The sequence below is a fragment of the Panthera uncia genome, chromosome X (assembly GCF_023721935.1).
Source record: "Panthera uncia isolate 11264 chromosome X, Puncia_PCG_1.0, whole genome shotgun sequence".
In the NCBI taxonomy this organism is placed as follows: domain Eukaryota; kingdom Metazoa; phylum Chordata; class Mammalia; order Carnivora; family Felidae; genus Panthera; species Panthera uncia.
This window is the reverse complement of record NC_064817.1, coordinates 81,060,577-81,078,890: the sequence shown is the minus strand read 5'-3', so window position 1 is coordinate 81,078,890 and position 18,314 is coordinate 81,060,577.

Below are 18,314 nucleotides of genomic sequence, written 5' to 3'. Positions count from 1 at the left end.
TCACTTGAGCAAGAGGAGAAGAGTGTCAAAATGGAAGTCATGTCCAACAGAATCAAATGCTCAGTAGTGTCACAAAGTACCAACCTAGATTGGTTTAAAAATGAACTAGTCATAGCCTATTAAAGAACAGGACAGTTTTGAGTAAAGGGGAGAGGGAGAGATAGGTCAAGAAAACTGAATCTTCTTAATACTCTTCAGACTTAGCAACGGCTATATGCCCAAGAAAGAAGCAAAGTATTAAGGCAGAGTGGCTGGGGGGAGTGCCAAAGGTAAAATCTGCTTCCTGTAACCTTTTATTCAACCTCCAATTGGAATTGTTTGACTGCTTGAAGGGTAACTAGAGCTATGCCTCAGAGTCACCTGCTTTGGGAAAAATGGAAAGATCCAGAGGTGGTTCTGTGATCATCTAAGCAGACTAGCTCTCACAAACTAGAAAATCAGGTAGGGGAAACTTATTGCATATGTGCAAAGATCAGCCCAATCACCGGTACAGAAACTATAAAAGCTGTTATTCCTTCTCATGTCAGACTCCTAAGACAGCCACATGATGGTAAACTGCTACTTTAGAGCTATAGAAGGAATGTATTACAGTGCCACCTGCTGGTAATGCTAAGACCAGAAAGAAGTTCCTTTCTTTTTTGTTGTTGTTGCTGTTGTTATTGTTGTTGTTTCATCATTAATTCCCTGAGGGTGAAGATTGAAGAACACAAACTTCATTTTGATTTATAATTGAGGACGACGCCTTATTCAGTAATTTCTTTTATTCAAAGACATTTTCATAATTGAAAATAAAGCTGATTGAACCTTATTAGAGCAAATGGAAAGCATGTGAACAGAAACACTAGAAGCCCAAGACTAGAATGTCCCCTCAACCTTGCCCTTTGTCTTCCAATTGAAGCAATTCAATCTATATTTCATTTCTAGACTCTCAATATATTTCCTATAATTTTGAAAACTGGATATACACTCAAGACACCATCTGTCTAGCTCTTGTTTCTGTGCAAATATGTCTCCTCAACTAGTCGGATCTTATACTATGCTCCTGCCAATCTGGGCTATTTAGTACTCAAAAATAGCCTGCACTTTAAGCATCCATACATTTGCTCCTGCTGTTCTCTCTGCTAAGAATATCACCCCCATCACTATCCCCAACCCAGTCTTTATAGTCAATTTCAAATGACACCTCTCCCATGAAGCCTTCCCTAATCACCCTCATTCCCAGCTGGAAATAGATTCTTTCATCTGTACCTCTTTTTTGGTACTTACTTTTTATACCTTTTATAAGAGTTGTAAATAAAACATATCCATGGTGTAGTGAAAGAGCATAATCTTTGGAAGTAGTTCATGGTCCAAAACCTGGATTTCCCATTTAATAGCTGGGGACCTCAGATAAACTTACCCACCCTGAATTTCAGGTTTCTCATCTCTAAAATGAGGATAACAGTGCCCAAAGGGGCAGAATGGCAGAGAATTTAAGAGAAGGACACTGGACCAAGATAAATCTGGGTTTAAATCCTGGTTCTTCCCTTTACTTGCTATATAAAAGTGGCCATTTAGCCACTCTAAGCCTCAGTTATACAAATATTTAAAACAAAACAAGAGTGGGACCTACTACCTCAGTGCCTTTGTATGAAGAAACAATGTATGTAAAGTGCCTGGCATATAGTAGCACTACACATGTTAATTTATCCCTTCCCCTATGATTTAATGAATTCCTTGGGGGCAAATTGCATGCCTTATCCATTTCTGATCACCTAAAGGTAGCTGCACAGTATTTTTTTACACAGTCGTTTTGCATGTTTGGTGAATTAATAAATACCACATTTCTACAATATTCCTTAGCATAATTTAGTTCCAGGCAACCACTGTCTCATTTGTCCACAAAGCAATGATGCCAAATACACGTCATTCATCTGAAGAGTTTATGGGTGCCTCTTAAAACCATGTATTTCTTGTCTGTAACCTTTTAGGGAGAATACACTTACAATACAGCTCTCCTAAGTCACACCCACAGAGAAAAGCAAGGCTGGACTTTTCTTAGCCTGGGGGAAGGTCATCAAATTTCAAGGCATATCTTTTAAACTGAACAGTTCTGGTGCAATCCTCACAAAGTGTCATGCTTCTCTATGATAGTTTTAGATAAATATATGGAAACAAAAATAGGGCAAGAATCAGAATATTAGCAAAAGTTTAAATCTGCATATTCAGTATTCCTCTAATGGACTAGGGGTGTCATGCATATTTTAAGAAATCTCTGGATAACAGATTTCCCCAGGGACCACACTACAATAGGAAGTAATGGTATACTTTTACAGAATACATATTTCATTTAGGGCAAATTACACCTGTAGAAGTCAACAGAGCCACAAGGGATGCACTTTAGCCTGACATGCCTACGTGAGTGGGGTTATGATAGAAACTAACCTAGCAGAAATGATAGGCATTCAAAGCTTCCCTCCACTCTGGCAGATACACTATCCTTTCATTCCAAAACAACAGAATAGAAAAAAGCCCATTCACTGCAGTTCTTGGCTGTTCTTCTGGATGGGCTAAATCCTAACATAAAAATTAATAGAATGCTCAATTTACTCTTACTTCTCTCACATTCTCCCCCTTTATGGATAGTAACAAATCCAACATGATACCAAGCTTGGTAACTTGTGTATTTGGATCATACTACAGAGCTGTATAAGATCCCCATATGGAGCTGTTTTCAGACTTTCCAGCATTTAAATTATTAAGTATTTTAATTAGTTTAATTATCCACATGAAACTATATTTTCATTTAGAAGGACCAGTGTCAAAAAAGACTTCAATATTTCAATTATATCAGATGTTGCTGATGTTGTATAGCAACCCAAATAATGAATTTAGGTCTTAACTCACATTTTCCTTCACCATCCTTTGTTGCCCAACTTAATAGAATGGTCAGAGATTTAACCAAATGTATTTCTTTGCTGCTGATTTTAATATCTCCCTCCCTCCCCCCGCCCCTCGTGTGCGCGGGCACACACACACACACACACACACACACACACACTCTTCTGAGGAACATACACATCATAGTCAACATGGGGATTTTAGTAAGCAATGACATTTTTTGCATTTGGATTTAGATTGTCAAAAATTCTTTAATTGACAATTATAGTTAGTAAATGTATATTGAGAGAGGAATTCTGATATTCTGTTGGTAGAAATACAGATTTGGTAGAGTGACATTGGTGGGCAATTTGTCAGCATCTTTTAAGTTTTAAATAAAAATTGTATGTGATATTTCCACTTGTAGGAATCTATTCTACAAAAAAAAAGCTTTTCTAATACACTACGATATATGTAATAAGATGTCCTTTGCAGCATTGTTTTGGAATAGCAAAAACCTACAGATAAAACCATAACCTGCACAAATAAAGCACAGGTTTAAATTTATAATAAATCCACACAATTGAAAAACTACATTGTATTTAAAAGTTTAAGTTACAAAGGTATTGCCAAGGATTAGAGGTTATAATATCATGTTAAGGGACAAATAAAGTTGAAGAATACAGTATGATTCTAAGTTTGAAAATTACATGATTTAACCTATATACGTCATACACACACACACACACCACACACACACACACACACACACACACACACACACACACAAAGAAACTATCTGGGGGAATCTATATGAAATGCAATGGGTTATCTCTGAAAATGAAATCATAAGAGAATATTCTATTTTGATATTGTTTGAACGTTTATTAAGCGTAATATATTATTACAATGAGAAAAATATTAAAACAATCTTACTACTTGATTTCCAAGATACAATATGTGAAACAAACAAGGAGCATAAAAAGCAAATAGTTAAGTTTTGCTACATTTTAAGTATGAAATAAGGGGAAACAAAATACACATATTGACTTGTGAAAAGAGAAATACCAGAAACTAAAGAAATTGATTATAAATAGTAGATATGTGAGACAAGGTAGAATAAAAAGTTATGCAAATGAGATTTCTTTGATGAATTTCTCTTTATATAATTTTGAATTTTCAATTATATGTTTTATGCTTTTGGAAATAAAATTTAATCAAAAAGGATAAAAAAGCAAATCAAGTAAGACACAAATTAACTTATCCATTGAATTAATAGCATAACCACAGAGAAAATTAATTAACTCAAGTAAATTTTAAACACAACACTCTGAATATACAGATTTAGTAGGATTAGTTCAAAGGACAAAAAGAATTGTAAACTATCTTGTACTTTTTAGTAGGTTTGTTATTGATACTAGTTTTGGTACAGTAGTTCAGAAACTATTTTGCATGAATTATAGGATAAAATAATTAAGTAAGTATATCGACGTTGATGGGAATTAGATTTCCACTGTGAGAAAAAAAGATAAAAATGTGGAATGGGTAAAGGTGAAGAACCCTGTCATGTTGGATTTGAATCAGAAGTATCCAAATTAAATCACAGTTTTAAAAAATGATTTCTAAATAGCATTTTCCACTAGAAAGAATCAGGAAAAATTGCTATTTCTAGTGCTGGGACAGTGAAAGTATGAAAGGTAAGCCTGGAGCATCTTTATGACAGAAAGCAAGGAAGTGCTCAAAGAATGATGGGGTATCAAAAGATAACAAGAAAACTTTTACTTCAGGCTATGATGAAATAACTGGAACCAGGCTAGCTCTCCCATAGAATGTAATGATAAAAGTGGACAAAATATATGAAGCAACTATTCTCAGGTGGTGCAAGACTGTGATCTCAGTGATCTCAGTGGCAGGGGCGGGGCGTGGAGAATGAAACTCATGCAGTGAGCCCAACAGTCAACCCAGCTCTCCACTTGAGGACAATTCCCCAACTATGTCACAGTGAATGCAAATTCTAACAAGAGACCAGATGTCTTGTTGAGCTGAAGTTACAGATATCAGAGCAGCTAAAATGGCTGAAACCTTCAGTAAAAGGAGAGAGCTTCACAAAGGGGAGCCCATGAAATCTGTATGGAGGTTCTCTATGAGCCCCTGACTGAAGACTGGGCTAACATGAACAAAACATGTCTCCCAAAGGTTTATCACCAGAGAGTGACCATTATACAGTTAATAATAGAACAGTGATATTAGAGGACAAAGAGTACTAGGAAACACTTTGTTAACACCTGGTCTTTCAGTTGAGACTCCAGAAAGTTCCTGATTTATAAGAAAGAACTATGTCATAAAATACAGTCTACTCTAGATTCTCCCTAATGAAGCCTAAAACCAAGCTCTGACAAAATCCACAAGGGAGAAAAAGATTAGAGGTTGAATCCCACCAAGTCATAGGTGATTGAGGCATACCTTGGGTTTTCCATAGATCTATTCTAAGAAAGGATAAAACTAAACACCAAAAGTTCAAGATTAGTAGTTGAACTGTTGCTATAACACACTACCCTTTACAAGAACATAAAATAATCTAGTATCATGACAATGTATTACCAACAAATTTCAGTACTCAATTAAAAAAAATAACTTGACATGGAAAAAAAGTAACCTACATCAATGAAAAAAAAAGAATTATAAAAAAAAAAAACACTCTTGAGATGGCCCAGACATTGGATTTAGCAGATAAAGACTTTAAGGTAGCTATAATAAATATGCCCAAAGAACTAACAAAATATTCTTAAAGACATAAAGAAACATATGGCCTCAATGAGTTATCAGATTATAAGTATCAACAGAGAAATGGAACCTATAAAAGGATGCAAAGGGAAATTTCTAAAACTGAAAAGTATAGAAACTGAAATAAAAATTTCACTGTATGGGCTTTAGCAGATAGCAGAATAAAAAATCAGTGATCTTGGGGTGCCTGGATGGCTCAGTGGAGTAAGTGTCCAACTTCAGCTCAGGTCATGATCTCACAGTTTATGAGTTCAAGCCCCGCTTTGGGCTCTGTGCTGACAGCTCAGAGCCTGAAGCCTGCTTCAGATTCTGTGTCTCCCTCCTCTCTGCCCCTCCCCTGCTCACATTCATGCGCTCTCTCTCTCTCTCTCTCAATAAATAAATAAATATTTTTTAAAATCTTTAAAAAAGAATCAGTGATCTGGAAGACAGATCAGTAAAAACTTTCCAATCTGAAAAGTATAGAAAAAATAACTGAAGCAATATGAATAGAATCTCAGAACCTGAGGAATAATTATAAAGCAGTTAAGCATTCATGCAATAGAAGTTTCAGAAGGGAGGAGATTGAGAATGGGGCAGAAAATATCTAAAAATAATAAACATTGCTCCAATTTGATGAGAAACTTTAATTCAAAAGTTCAAGAATTTTAGCTATACCTAAGCCTGATCGATACAAAGAAAACGACTAAACACATGATAGTCAAGGTTCTGAAAACCAAAGAGAAAGAGAAAGTCTTTAAAGCAGCCAGAGAAAAAAAAAGGCATTACATACAAGGCAACCATGATAAGACTGTCCACTTGGCTTCTCATGAGAAACTATACAGATTGGGAAACAATGGAATGACATCTGTAGATAAGGAAACTCTCAACATTGCATTCTATATCTGGGGCAAATAGCCCTCAAACATGAGGTGAAACAAATACATTTTTATATAAACAAAAGCTGAATTTATCTCTGGCATACTTATACTATGACCAAAGGTAAAAAAAAAAAAAAATGTCCAACAAACTGAGAAGGAATGACCAGAAGGAAAGAAAAGCACTAGAAATGGTAAATACATGAATAAATGTATAAGTTGTGTTTCTCATTTCTCATAACTACTTAGAAAATTAAAACTAATGATTTAGAGCAAATAATTGCAGTTTAAGAAAGTGTTTATAATATATGTTGAAGTAAAATACATAACAATACCATGAAGGATGAAGGACTACAAATATATAATTATACTGTTGTAAGGCTATTACATTTGTGAACCTGGAAGTAAGAAATGTAAGTGTGAAATATGATGTGTGAAGTACAAAGGGGGAAGTATAAGGCATGAAGTGATAAGCAAGAAGAGGAAAGTAACAAATATGATGTTTCACATGTGAAGTATGTAGTGGTACAATATTAACTCTAAATAGACTTTGTAAAGTTAAGGATGCTCATTGTAAGCCCTAGAGCAGGGGATAGCAGATTTTTTCTGTAAAGGGCCACGTAGTAAATATTTTAAGCATTGTTGGCCACACAGTCTTTGTAGTAACTGTTCAACTCTATTATAGCACCAAAGCAGCCATAGACAATATGCAAATAAAGGAGTGTGACTGTGTTCCATTATTTTTTTTTATAAAAACAGGAAATGGGTAGGTTTGGCCCACAAGCCATAGTTTGTGACCACCAATCTTAAGTACCCACTAAAAATATTTAAAAGGTATAGTTATAAAGCCAATAGAGGACATAAAAATGGAATACTAAAGATTATTAAGCTAACCCCAAATAAAACATAAATAGAGCAACAGGTAAAAACAGTAACAAAAAACTAGGGGCACCTAGGTGGCTCAGTTGGTTGAGCGACTGACTTCAGCTCAGGTCATGATCTCAACGTTTGTGAATTCAAGCCCCACATTGGTCTCACAGCTATCAATGCAGAGCCAGCTTCAGATCTTCTGTCCCTCTCTCTCTCTGCTCCTCCCCCACTTGCACTCTCTCAAAAATAAATAAAACATTTCAAAATAATACTGGTAAAATAAAAATTAAAAAAAATTAAAAAAAACTAGAAGAGACAAATAGAAAATGGTTACCTAAACATATCAAAAATTGTATTCATTGTAAATGGACTAATCACTTCATCTAAAAGATAAACAATGTTAGATTGGATAAAAAGACTCAATAATATGGAGTGTATAAAATATGCATTTCACATTTGAAGCTGCAAATAGGATGAGAGTAAAAGGATAACAAAAATATATATAAAACACATAAAAACAGTAAGCATAAGTCAGCACAACTCTATTAAACACAGACGAAGTGAAATTCAAGACAAATAGCATTACAGGAGATAAGGAGGGTAATTTTTCAGGAAGACAAAATAATTCTAAATATGTATCCAACTAATAAGAGCATCAAAATTCATGAGGTAAAGTTGACAAAGGTAAAGGGAGAATGAGACAAATCCACAATTATAGTGAGATATACTAATAACCCTCTCTCACTAATTGATAGTACAAGTATCCAATAAAATCAGTAAGGATATAAAAGACAGAAAAAACACTGTCAGCCATCTTGACCTGATTGAAATTCATAGAACACTTCATAGCATAATACACAAGTGCATATGGAATACTCATCAATAGAGGCCATATGCTGGGACACGGAATAAATCTCAGTAAATATCAAGAGACTGAAATATTATAGGATACATTCTCTGATATACATACATTGGAATTAAATTAGAAATAATACAAATAATATAGCTATACGATCCTTAATATTTTGAAATTAACATAATTTTTTAATTTAATTTTTTTTACATTTACATCCAAGTTGGTTAGCATATAGTAACAACGATTTCAGGAGTAGATTCCTTAATGCCCCTTACCATTTAGCCCATCTTCCCTCCCACAACTCCTCCAGTAACCCTCTGTTTGTTCTCCATATTTAAGAGTCTCTTACATAACACACTTTTAAATAATTTCAGTTCAAAGAATAAATTACAAGGGAAATCAGAAAATGTTTTGAACTACATAATAATGAAAATAAAATTGATTAAAATTTTGGGCTCACAGCTAAGGCAGTACTTAGAGGGACTTATTTATTTATTTACTTAATTACTTACTTATTTAATATGAAAATTATTGTCAAATTGGTTTCCATACAACACCCAGTGCTCATCCCAACAGGTGCCTTTCTCAATACCCATCACGCACCCTCCCCTCCCTCCCACCCCCCCATCAACCCTCAGTTTGTTCTCAGTTTTTAAGAGTCTCTTATGTTTTGGCTCCCTCTTAGAGGGACATTTTTAACTTTAAATGCCTTTATTAGAAAAGAAGGAAGGTTTAGGATCTGTGATTTGAGTTTCCACCTTAAGAAACTACAAAAAGAAGTAGAACTTAAACCCCAAATAAGAAAAAGAAAATAATGAATGGACAAGGAACAGTTAAATAAACAAGCAACAAAGAATAATTAACCAAGTCAAAAACTGATTCCTTCACAAGATTAATGAACTTAATAAACCCTTAGCAAGCAAGACTAATCAAAAGAAAAGAAAAGAAAAAAAAATCAGGAATGAAAGCAGGGATAATATTACAGATCTTATAGGGATTTGAAAGATATTAAATGAATATTATGAATGGCTCATGTCAATAAATTTTAAAACTTAGATGAAATGAATAAATCCTTTACAAAAACACAAATTACCAAAACTGACTTAAGAAGGAAGAGAAAATCTGAGTGGCTCCGTGCCTATTGAAGAAATCAAAGCATCAATAAATAAACAAAAACTTTCCACAAATGGAACTTCAAGTCCAGAGAATACAAATAGTCAATACTATCAAACTTTTGAGGAAGCAATAATGCCATTCAGAAAAGAGGAGGTAACAATGTTTCCTAAGATGAGGCAAACACAATTCTGATACCAAAACCTAATAAAAACATTACCAAAATATTACAGACAATATCACTAATGAACACAGATGCAAAAATCCTCAAAAACCAAAAAAATTTTAAATAAATACAGCAATATATAAAATGAATAATACATCATGACTAAGTAGGGCTTATCTATTATAGTAAGAGTGGTTCAATACTTGAAAATCAATTCATTTGATTCACCACATTAACACAATAAAGGAGAAAATCATCATCATCTCAATAGATGCAAAAAGAGCATGTGACAAAATTCAGTACCAATTCACAATAAAAAAAATCTCAGCAAAGTAGGAATAGAAAGGAAATTCCTTAATCTCTTAAAGAGTTACCTGTAAAAACTCATAGCTAACACTACCTAATGGTAAAAAAGAGCAACAGGGAGCAAGAGAGAGAGGAGAGAAAACATGCAACAAAATGTTAACAACTGGTGAAGACAGGTAAAGAGTATATTGAGGGGCCATTGTACTATTCTTGTAACTTTTCTATAGGTTTTAAATGTTTCAAGATTATAAAGATAAAAACATAAAAAGAAACTAACTCCTATCTGTCTCACAGTAAAATTCCCAAGTCAAGTTCTGTTTTCCCCCATGGGATTATTTTAGACTTCTCTTTCATCTGGCTACCCTTTGTAGTCATCCCTGTAGATGACTGCAAGAGTCATCATTCATCGTTATTCTACTGAAAAATAAAATCTACTACTAATCTATACTACTGTAACCAGAACTCAGGAACACTATCTTTTAGCGTGACTTATCTTACTTAGCCAACTTCAACCATTCTCCATTTGCTGGCTTACACTTCTCCCTACATGCATGTGCCATACCCATTGCCATCTTCTATCTGTTTCTCTCATACTATGCTCTTTTCCTTTAATGTGCTCCTGCCTTATTCCAGCTCACTCTTGGTCCTAAATGCTGTCAGGGCCTGCATCAAGCCTCTCATCTTCTACAGTGTCCAATATATCCTGTCTTTCTGTGACTCCCCTGGCTTTGGAGGCCTGCTGTGTAAGTTTAATACTGGATCAAATTCTCTTTTGTTACTCCAAGGTTCATATGTGAAGCATCCCGAGGAAAAGTATTTCCTCCCAGTTAATTAGATCTTTTATTTTTATTATACATTTAAGTGACTTGTAGAAAAAAATCATTTATAAATATATCTATAAGTGCTAAACATCATTCAAAATTCTTTTCTAATTTTTGATTAGTGTAAATGAATATTTTAACATCATTGTGTACTGGGTTTTTTTTGCTTACTATTATTTATATTCACATTTCTATATATGAATGTAGTCTAAATGGTGGTCATGTTAATAGCTACATAGCACTCTCTCAGGTTAACAAAATTTGCTTAACCATTCATTTATCCCAATGAGAGTAAATATTATTCAACAAGGGAGTTTTGCTTTATTTTCCCTACCCTCTTGCCCCACCACAAGATTAGTGTAATATTGCACATATAGTAAAAGTTTAATAAGTATTTCATGACTGACTATGCATTTGACCATATAAAATTTAATGACTAAAAATCCTAAAATTATTTGCCCTTCAACTTCTTTAATAAGGGTGTTTCATTCAGGTCCATTCTGGCCACACATTGTTTCTGACTTATCACTCTCATCCCTGACCACTCCTTACTTGATAGAAACTTTGTTCCATACTCCCAACACTAATACCACTCCTATACCAGCTCCAATAACTAAGTCAATCCTTCCAGTACCACTTTTCCTTTCTTCCAAGATCCAGTTTACTCCATGGAAGTCACCCTAATTAAAGAGATAAAAGTATCAAATCTCATGTTATCCATATCAGGTACAGAAGAGATCACAGGGAGGTATTTTTCTCCTTGATCTTAGCTCATTAGCATAAATTTAGAAGATGAGATTTCACTAACACCTTGTTATCTTTTAACTTCTAATCTGGTACTCTAGCAATCCAAGTTACAGGTACAATGTGAATATCCTCAGAGCAACATTACTTCTAATCACTATTTTAAAATAAAACATTTTGTCTCCTTTTTAAGAATTCGAAGCATGATATTTCATTTTATTTTTAATTATATAACAATCAATTTCACAGGGAAAGTTATTTTACTTACACTTGGAAGTTGTTTGAAATACTCTTTCTAGCTTTGGGTAGAAATGCAAACTCACATAACCTCTATTTCTGCCTTAAGATCTTCCTCAATCATATGACTAGAAATTCTAAAACCAAAAAATTTTTAGTGAAAACAAACTACTACTCTCTCATCAACAATCATAAAACTCCATAATTCTATAAACCTACAAGCCAAAGCCTTATGTAAAACCATTCATGGCATTGGATGTTCAAGTCGATCCAAAATGTATCTATAAGTACCCACTGTGTGCCAGCAGGCTTTCACATCCTCCTTACCCCTAGGGTCTACATTTTCGTAGTTGATTAAGATATTTTGATAACTCTGCAATTTTCCTTGAAACACCAGATCATTGGGAAGTTGCTTTGTTGTAGCCATTCTCCAAATGTACTGATCACAAAATAACCCAATTTGGATTCAGAATTAAACATAACTTCTCATCAAATTTGTCACCCTATTCCTTATTCCTTTCTTCCCTGATATGAAGATCCAGACTGGGGGAGCCTAATGCCAACAACTGCCTAACACAGCTCACATTTTCCTGTAGCAACAACAGCAAAAGTCAGAGAAAAGCAAAGGGGAGAGTTTAATGCCCCCTCCAAAATAAAAACCATGTATATTCTGAGGACATAATTTTTGAGGTAAAAAGAAATATCTATATAGAAGTCCTTGGGTGTTCTCTTCCTGAGAGAGTTTTTCTCCCACCCATCCTATTAAAAATTAGTTTTGATGCATGTGTCCTCCACTGGGCATTTCTGCCAATAGACTTTGTCAAGATATTAGCCAATTCCCTGCCATAAAGAATGACACGTTTAAGTAAAGCAAACCTATTTTTAATTGAGTAGATTTTCTAAATGACCTTATTTAGTCTTAGATTTAGAGAATGCCATTGCTGAAGGACCTCATGGGCATTCTGTGAAGATGACAAGCTTACACTTGATCAATCAGCTACAGTCCTTAAAATTAGATGCTAATGCAACCTCAGAGCCATTTTTTTCTGTTTACCTATGTAGAGTTGATATTTGGACTTGCCCAGTGTGAATAGGTATTACCTAGAAACATAACCTGTGCTGCAGCTTTTAAAAACTGTGTAATACCAGAAACTAGGAGGTTCATTTCAATATGTGCCCAAGCTAAATTAAAAAAAAAAAAAAAGTTAAGTCTTTTATTTTTTTTTCCCTTGATTGACAAGTACATAAAAAGAAGCTTCTATCCCTTGGTCCTGTGTCTTGTGCATTAAAGAACCTTTGGCATTAGTTGAAGAGATATTAGTGAAAGAGATCCCTGTCTATAATGAATGGCACAAAAATCATTATAATTGGCTTCACATCTCACACTAAATAGTTATTAATGTTAATGAGTGAAAGGCACAAACATTCATTTTTCACTTGGGAAAAGGGAAGTAGGGGGAAAAATGAAAGTTCTGAGTTCCATTGGTGATTCCAAGAAGAACAAATATGCAAGTTTAAATCTGGATCTCTTTAACTGGCAAGGCCAAAGGACCTCACAGATTGCGTGAAACAAAATTTTGTACTACAGATTTGTCAAAGCAATCTTTGATGTTCTTTAAAAAATAAGGTCAAATAGGACCATCATAATGAAAGTGCAAATAATTCTATTTTTTTACATAAAATAATAGTATTATCATGAGTGTAGGGGCTGGGAAGGATGTTATGAGGTACCTAAATAGAAAGAAAGAGTGAAAAGAACAGCTCCAAAGTACTCCCATTCTTATCACCTATGGGTAACTTAGGACGTCTTTTATTTATCCCATGCTTGATTTTTGTTTTTGTATTTTGAAATAAAAAAACAAAACACCATACACAGACATGCACAAACCAACAACATAAACCCATTAGTCTTTCCTGCCTACTCCATATGCACCACAAATAAAAGCAAGAAGGCTTTTATTTTATGAGAGAAAGACTAACTGCATTCAAACCATCTCCACTGCCCAGATCTGTAGGAAAAGTTTTGTTCCAAAATTATAATTTCTATTGTCCTATGAGGTAGCTGAGGGTAAATATATGGGGAAACATAGACTGAAATTATTCAAATGCATTCACTCAAAGGGGAATAGCTTTTTGGGTAATGTTTCTTCAATAAAGTTCACTGCAAATATGGCATCACTTGGCCACATTAAGAAGACACAACTAAGAACCTCTCATAAGCCACAAATGGCCTCACACTTGCTAAGTAAAGAATAAAGGAGCAAAGCATAAAAAAGTTAATATTTAAAGGGCACCTGTGTGTCAATGAGAACTTCCTCTATGTATACACATTGTTAACAATCTTTGTCCTTATAAATATAATAAGCAAACCAAGGAAAGAAAACTGAATACATACACACAGAGCAACTTGTTTTTGTTTCTTAGTTTGGATTTTACATGAATTAAACTTCCATAACATAGATGTCTTTTTTTGTAATTATCTGTTTTTTTTAAATATAATTTATCAAATTGGTTTCCATACAACACCCAGGGTTCATCCAAACAAGTGCCCTCCTCCCTGCCCATCACCCACTTTCCCCTCTCCCCCACCCCCACCTACCCTTAATTTGTTCTCAGTCCTTAAGAGTCTCTTCTGGTTTGCCTCCCTCCCTCTCTGTAACTTATTTTTTCTCCTTCCCCTCCCCCATGGTCTTCTGTTAAGATTCTCCAAATCCACATATGAGTAAAAACATATGTTATCAGTCTTTTTCTGCCTGGCTTATTTCACTTAGCATAATACCTTCCAGTTCCATCCACATTGCTGCAAATGGCCAGATTTCATTCTTTCTCCAAAGGCAAGGGAATTGAGAGCAAAAATGAACTATTGGGACCTCATCAATATAGATGTCTTTTTAAACTCTCAATTCCTTTTCTTTGCTTTCAGACTCTGCTACATTAGGACACAGCAGAGTGAAGAACATGGAATCTGGTCCAAGAGGTTACTTTTGCTAGTAAGTAATATTTCCGAGTATTTTATTTTAGCAACAATCAATCTGAACCAAGACTGAAAGTGAAAATGTGACTTCAAGATTAAGGCAAGGTAAGGCAGCCACGTAAAATATACCAAGTTAGAGATATTCTAGGTAAAATATTAAACACAGCTGAAAAAGATTCACAATATGCAAAAATGTGTTAAATACACAAGTCTTAAGGGGAGAAAAAGTTAATATACTGCCCTGCCCTTACCATTACAGAATCCTTTGGACTTCAGTAGTGGTGCTCTATTTTACAACCTGTGACACATTTATGCTAAACTTATTAATATGATATCAATTGAAGAACAATACTGTTCTTTAGTTATTTCAATTAGCAAGTATTCCTGCCTCAGAAAACAAACATTAACCAAATGCCAAGCACTAGCCAGCATTTATTGCTTTGAAAAATAGGCATGCACTTTATTTTCTGGGTTTTATACCTAATGAGAAAGTAAAGAGCATACATTTAATTCTAGGAAATAACTGAATTAGAAGCCAGCAGAAAGTCCCTTCACAGTCTTCTGTTTCCATGTAATAATACATTCATTCTTCAATGTCTTACTGGGATGATTGTAGACAGAAAATCAATTCTTAAAATCTCATGCATGGTTTGTAATTATAGCTAGACTATATAATAAAAACTGAAAGACATATATATTCAAGTGTTTTTAAACAATGTTTAAGCTCTGATTGGGACATCTACTGATGACAGCTGATCTTTCAGTACAAGCATGGTTGCCTGCCAGACCACCATGTTCTATGAATAGATATTTCTTCTCAAGAAATTCCTCTTCAGGAAATTAGCTAATATTTCTTAACTTGGAGGCTTTAAACTTCTGCCTGTTAGAGATTCAGTAAAAATGTGAAAATGTAACAAAAAATAAAGCTACATGTCAAAATAATTCATTTAAACAGTAGTGCTGCACACTCAATTAAGAGGCAAAGGATATATATATATATATATTTTTAAGTTTCTTGTATTTTCAGTTACAAATGTCTGCTCCCAGGTGTACAGTCATTAGCAAATGTAACCAACCCCAAGTAGGCCCTTAACATTTCATTGTCCACTGAGAGTACATTGCCACTGAAGTTGAACAAAATTCCACTAGTTCACCAACATTTTCTCAGTGGTAGGCTAAAATCTCATTCTTATCTTGGCTACCTTCCAACATAGCTGGAGTTCAAGCATTTCTGTTTCAAGATATTCATAGTTAAAGGCACAGATGCTTTCTGGATGTCACAAAAACTACACATTTTTGATCAAATATAATTTGCCAGCAACTTACCAGAATTTCTCTTTGATACCATCCTCAAATTTGTGCTGACTACAGAAGAGACCACAAGGGCCAAAAGAAATGGTGGCTTCATTGTTCACTTTCTTCAGTAGCTGAAAAGTCAAAAAATAATATGAAATTGAGTCACAGATCTTGGCATCAACAAACTAGCAGCTAAAATTTCACATATCTCAAGGACACATTACAGAAACAATGACATTCTAGTGACCTTTGTTTTTAGTTTTATTCAAATGGAAGAAAACATGAATGCACACAGTTGAATCATGCCAAAGTTCCCTGCTTAAAACTTTTCAATGGCTTCCCATTGGATTTGGAGTAAAATCTGAACTCCTTCCATTAGGCCATTAAGGGCATAAAGGTGGGGCCCTGGCTGCCTCTTTGATCTTATATGACAACACTCTCCTCCTTGTTGGTTATGCTCCAGCCACTATGAATATTTTATCTGTCCCTGGAATGTGTCAAGGTCATTTGCTTCTTGTAGTCTTTACATTTTGTCTTCCTCCTAGTATACTTCACCCCACTCTTCACACAGTTGGTTCCTTAACATTCTATTGTCTTCAGTCACACAAAAACACTTTTTCCAACTACCTAAAGTCTCACTCTGTCATTCTCTGACTCACCTCCCTGCTGTTTTATTCATAAGACTGATCAGCACTTATAATTATTTTGTTTATTTATATCACAAGGGTTTTTACTCAACTTTGACAATATTTTAAAATTAACAATACTGAACTTTAAACAATTGTAATGAAACTGTTCCAAAGCGAAAAATAAGTGTAAAAAGTTTCAAATAGGATCGAGATCCTCTAACAATCAGAATATAAGCACCACAGAGGTATACTGGGCTTATCATAAACCCAAGACATAAATATGGCAAAGGGGACAATAAGAATGAAAGCACAGTGATCCCTAAAATAATGAGTGGAAGCAAATCTGAGTGGAAAAGCAAGAACACCCTCTGGATATCATTTTAAAGATCCAGAATTCCATGTAAAGATTTGTTTCTTGAATAATTGGTTTGTACCTAAAGGTGTAGAACCTTACCCAGAATTTGAGAGTAACAGGATGATATCAAGCATCGAGTATTCCCAGAATTTACCTCAGAATTTATATCCACCTGACATCCTAAATTCAGAAAACTTGCAGTTTGGGGTCTGAGCCCACCTGTTCACTATCCAATGCAGCTAGTTCTTTATCATCCCATCTTCTCTCCATCAATAAACAAAGAAGACTGAGAAAGAGGAGAAGGTTACCTTTTGATAACAAAGACAGGTTTTCCTTTCCCAGATGACATGCTGGACTTCTCCCATACTACTGGAATAGTGACAAAGAACTTTGAGGAAGGATGGTGTGTTGGGAATTTCAGATGACAAGAGGCCAGTACTAATCTCTACCAATCCCTATCACATACTAAATTTCTGGTCCCAAGAAGCATGAAATGGATTTGGCACATTACCAAAGATTCAAATTGGACTGGGTAGATGATTCTTGTCAGAGGCTTTACAGCATGGGGTAAGATGAGTACACTTGAGAGAAAAGTGATATCATGTCACTAGTTGAAGTTCTGAGGGAAGATTTAATCAAATTTCGAAAGAGACTTCATTGCCAAGAGTAAATGATGGGGGGATCATCTCATCATCAGGCCTGTCACAACAACTAACTATTTATACAGAGCCTATAGATGGCTAGAAGGGCAATTATGTTCAACCAAGGAAAAGACACAGTCAATCAAAAGCATATTTTTTCCCTCTCCCTCTTCCCTAGTCATTTGTCTCCCTATGAAACACCACTGGAGAAGGCATATGGCTGATGTGTGAAAATCTACCATGCACCCTCCAAATTCCTAGCCACTGGAATGTCTCATCTGTTTAAAGAAAAAGGAAGAGACACTATTTGAATCAGATAGGAGCTTAGAACAGTCTTTAAAATCAAAATGAAACTCTGAAAACAGCTGAAAAGTTATATAATCAGACTGAAATGATTATCATTGTCACCATCTCCCCATGGAAAAAACAAAGTACAGTACAGTACAACAAATAGAAATCATTGGGAAAAACAATACTATTTCAGAGTTATACTTCACTGAGTTAAAACTCTTAATGAATCAGCTGCATTTATTAGCTTGGTTGTTTCTGCCCACACCTTGACCACTAGAATATTATATTCATGAAGATAGTCACCTAGTCATTATCCATATTCAATGGATAAAAGAAGATCATGTAGATATCATATCAAGGGTCTCATTAATACAAATAAATGGCAGCTTTCATGTTTTTTTCAAGTTACCCATTTATTTGAAATAGAATATATATTAACAAATATATGATTATTCAAATCCAAGATATGTGGTTTCCCCTGCTATAGTGGACACTGTTGTTACCCTACCCATATC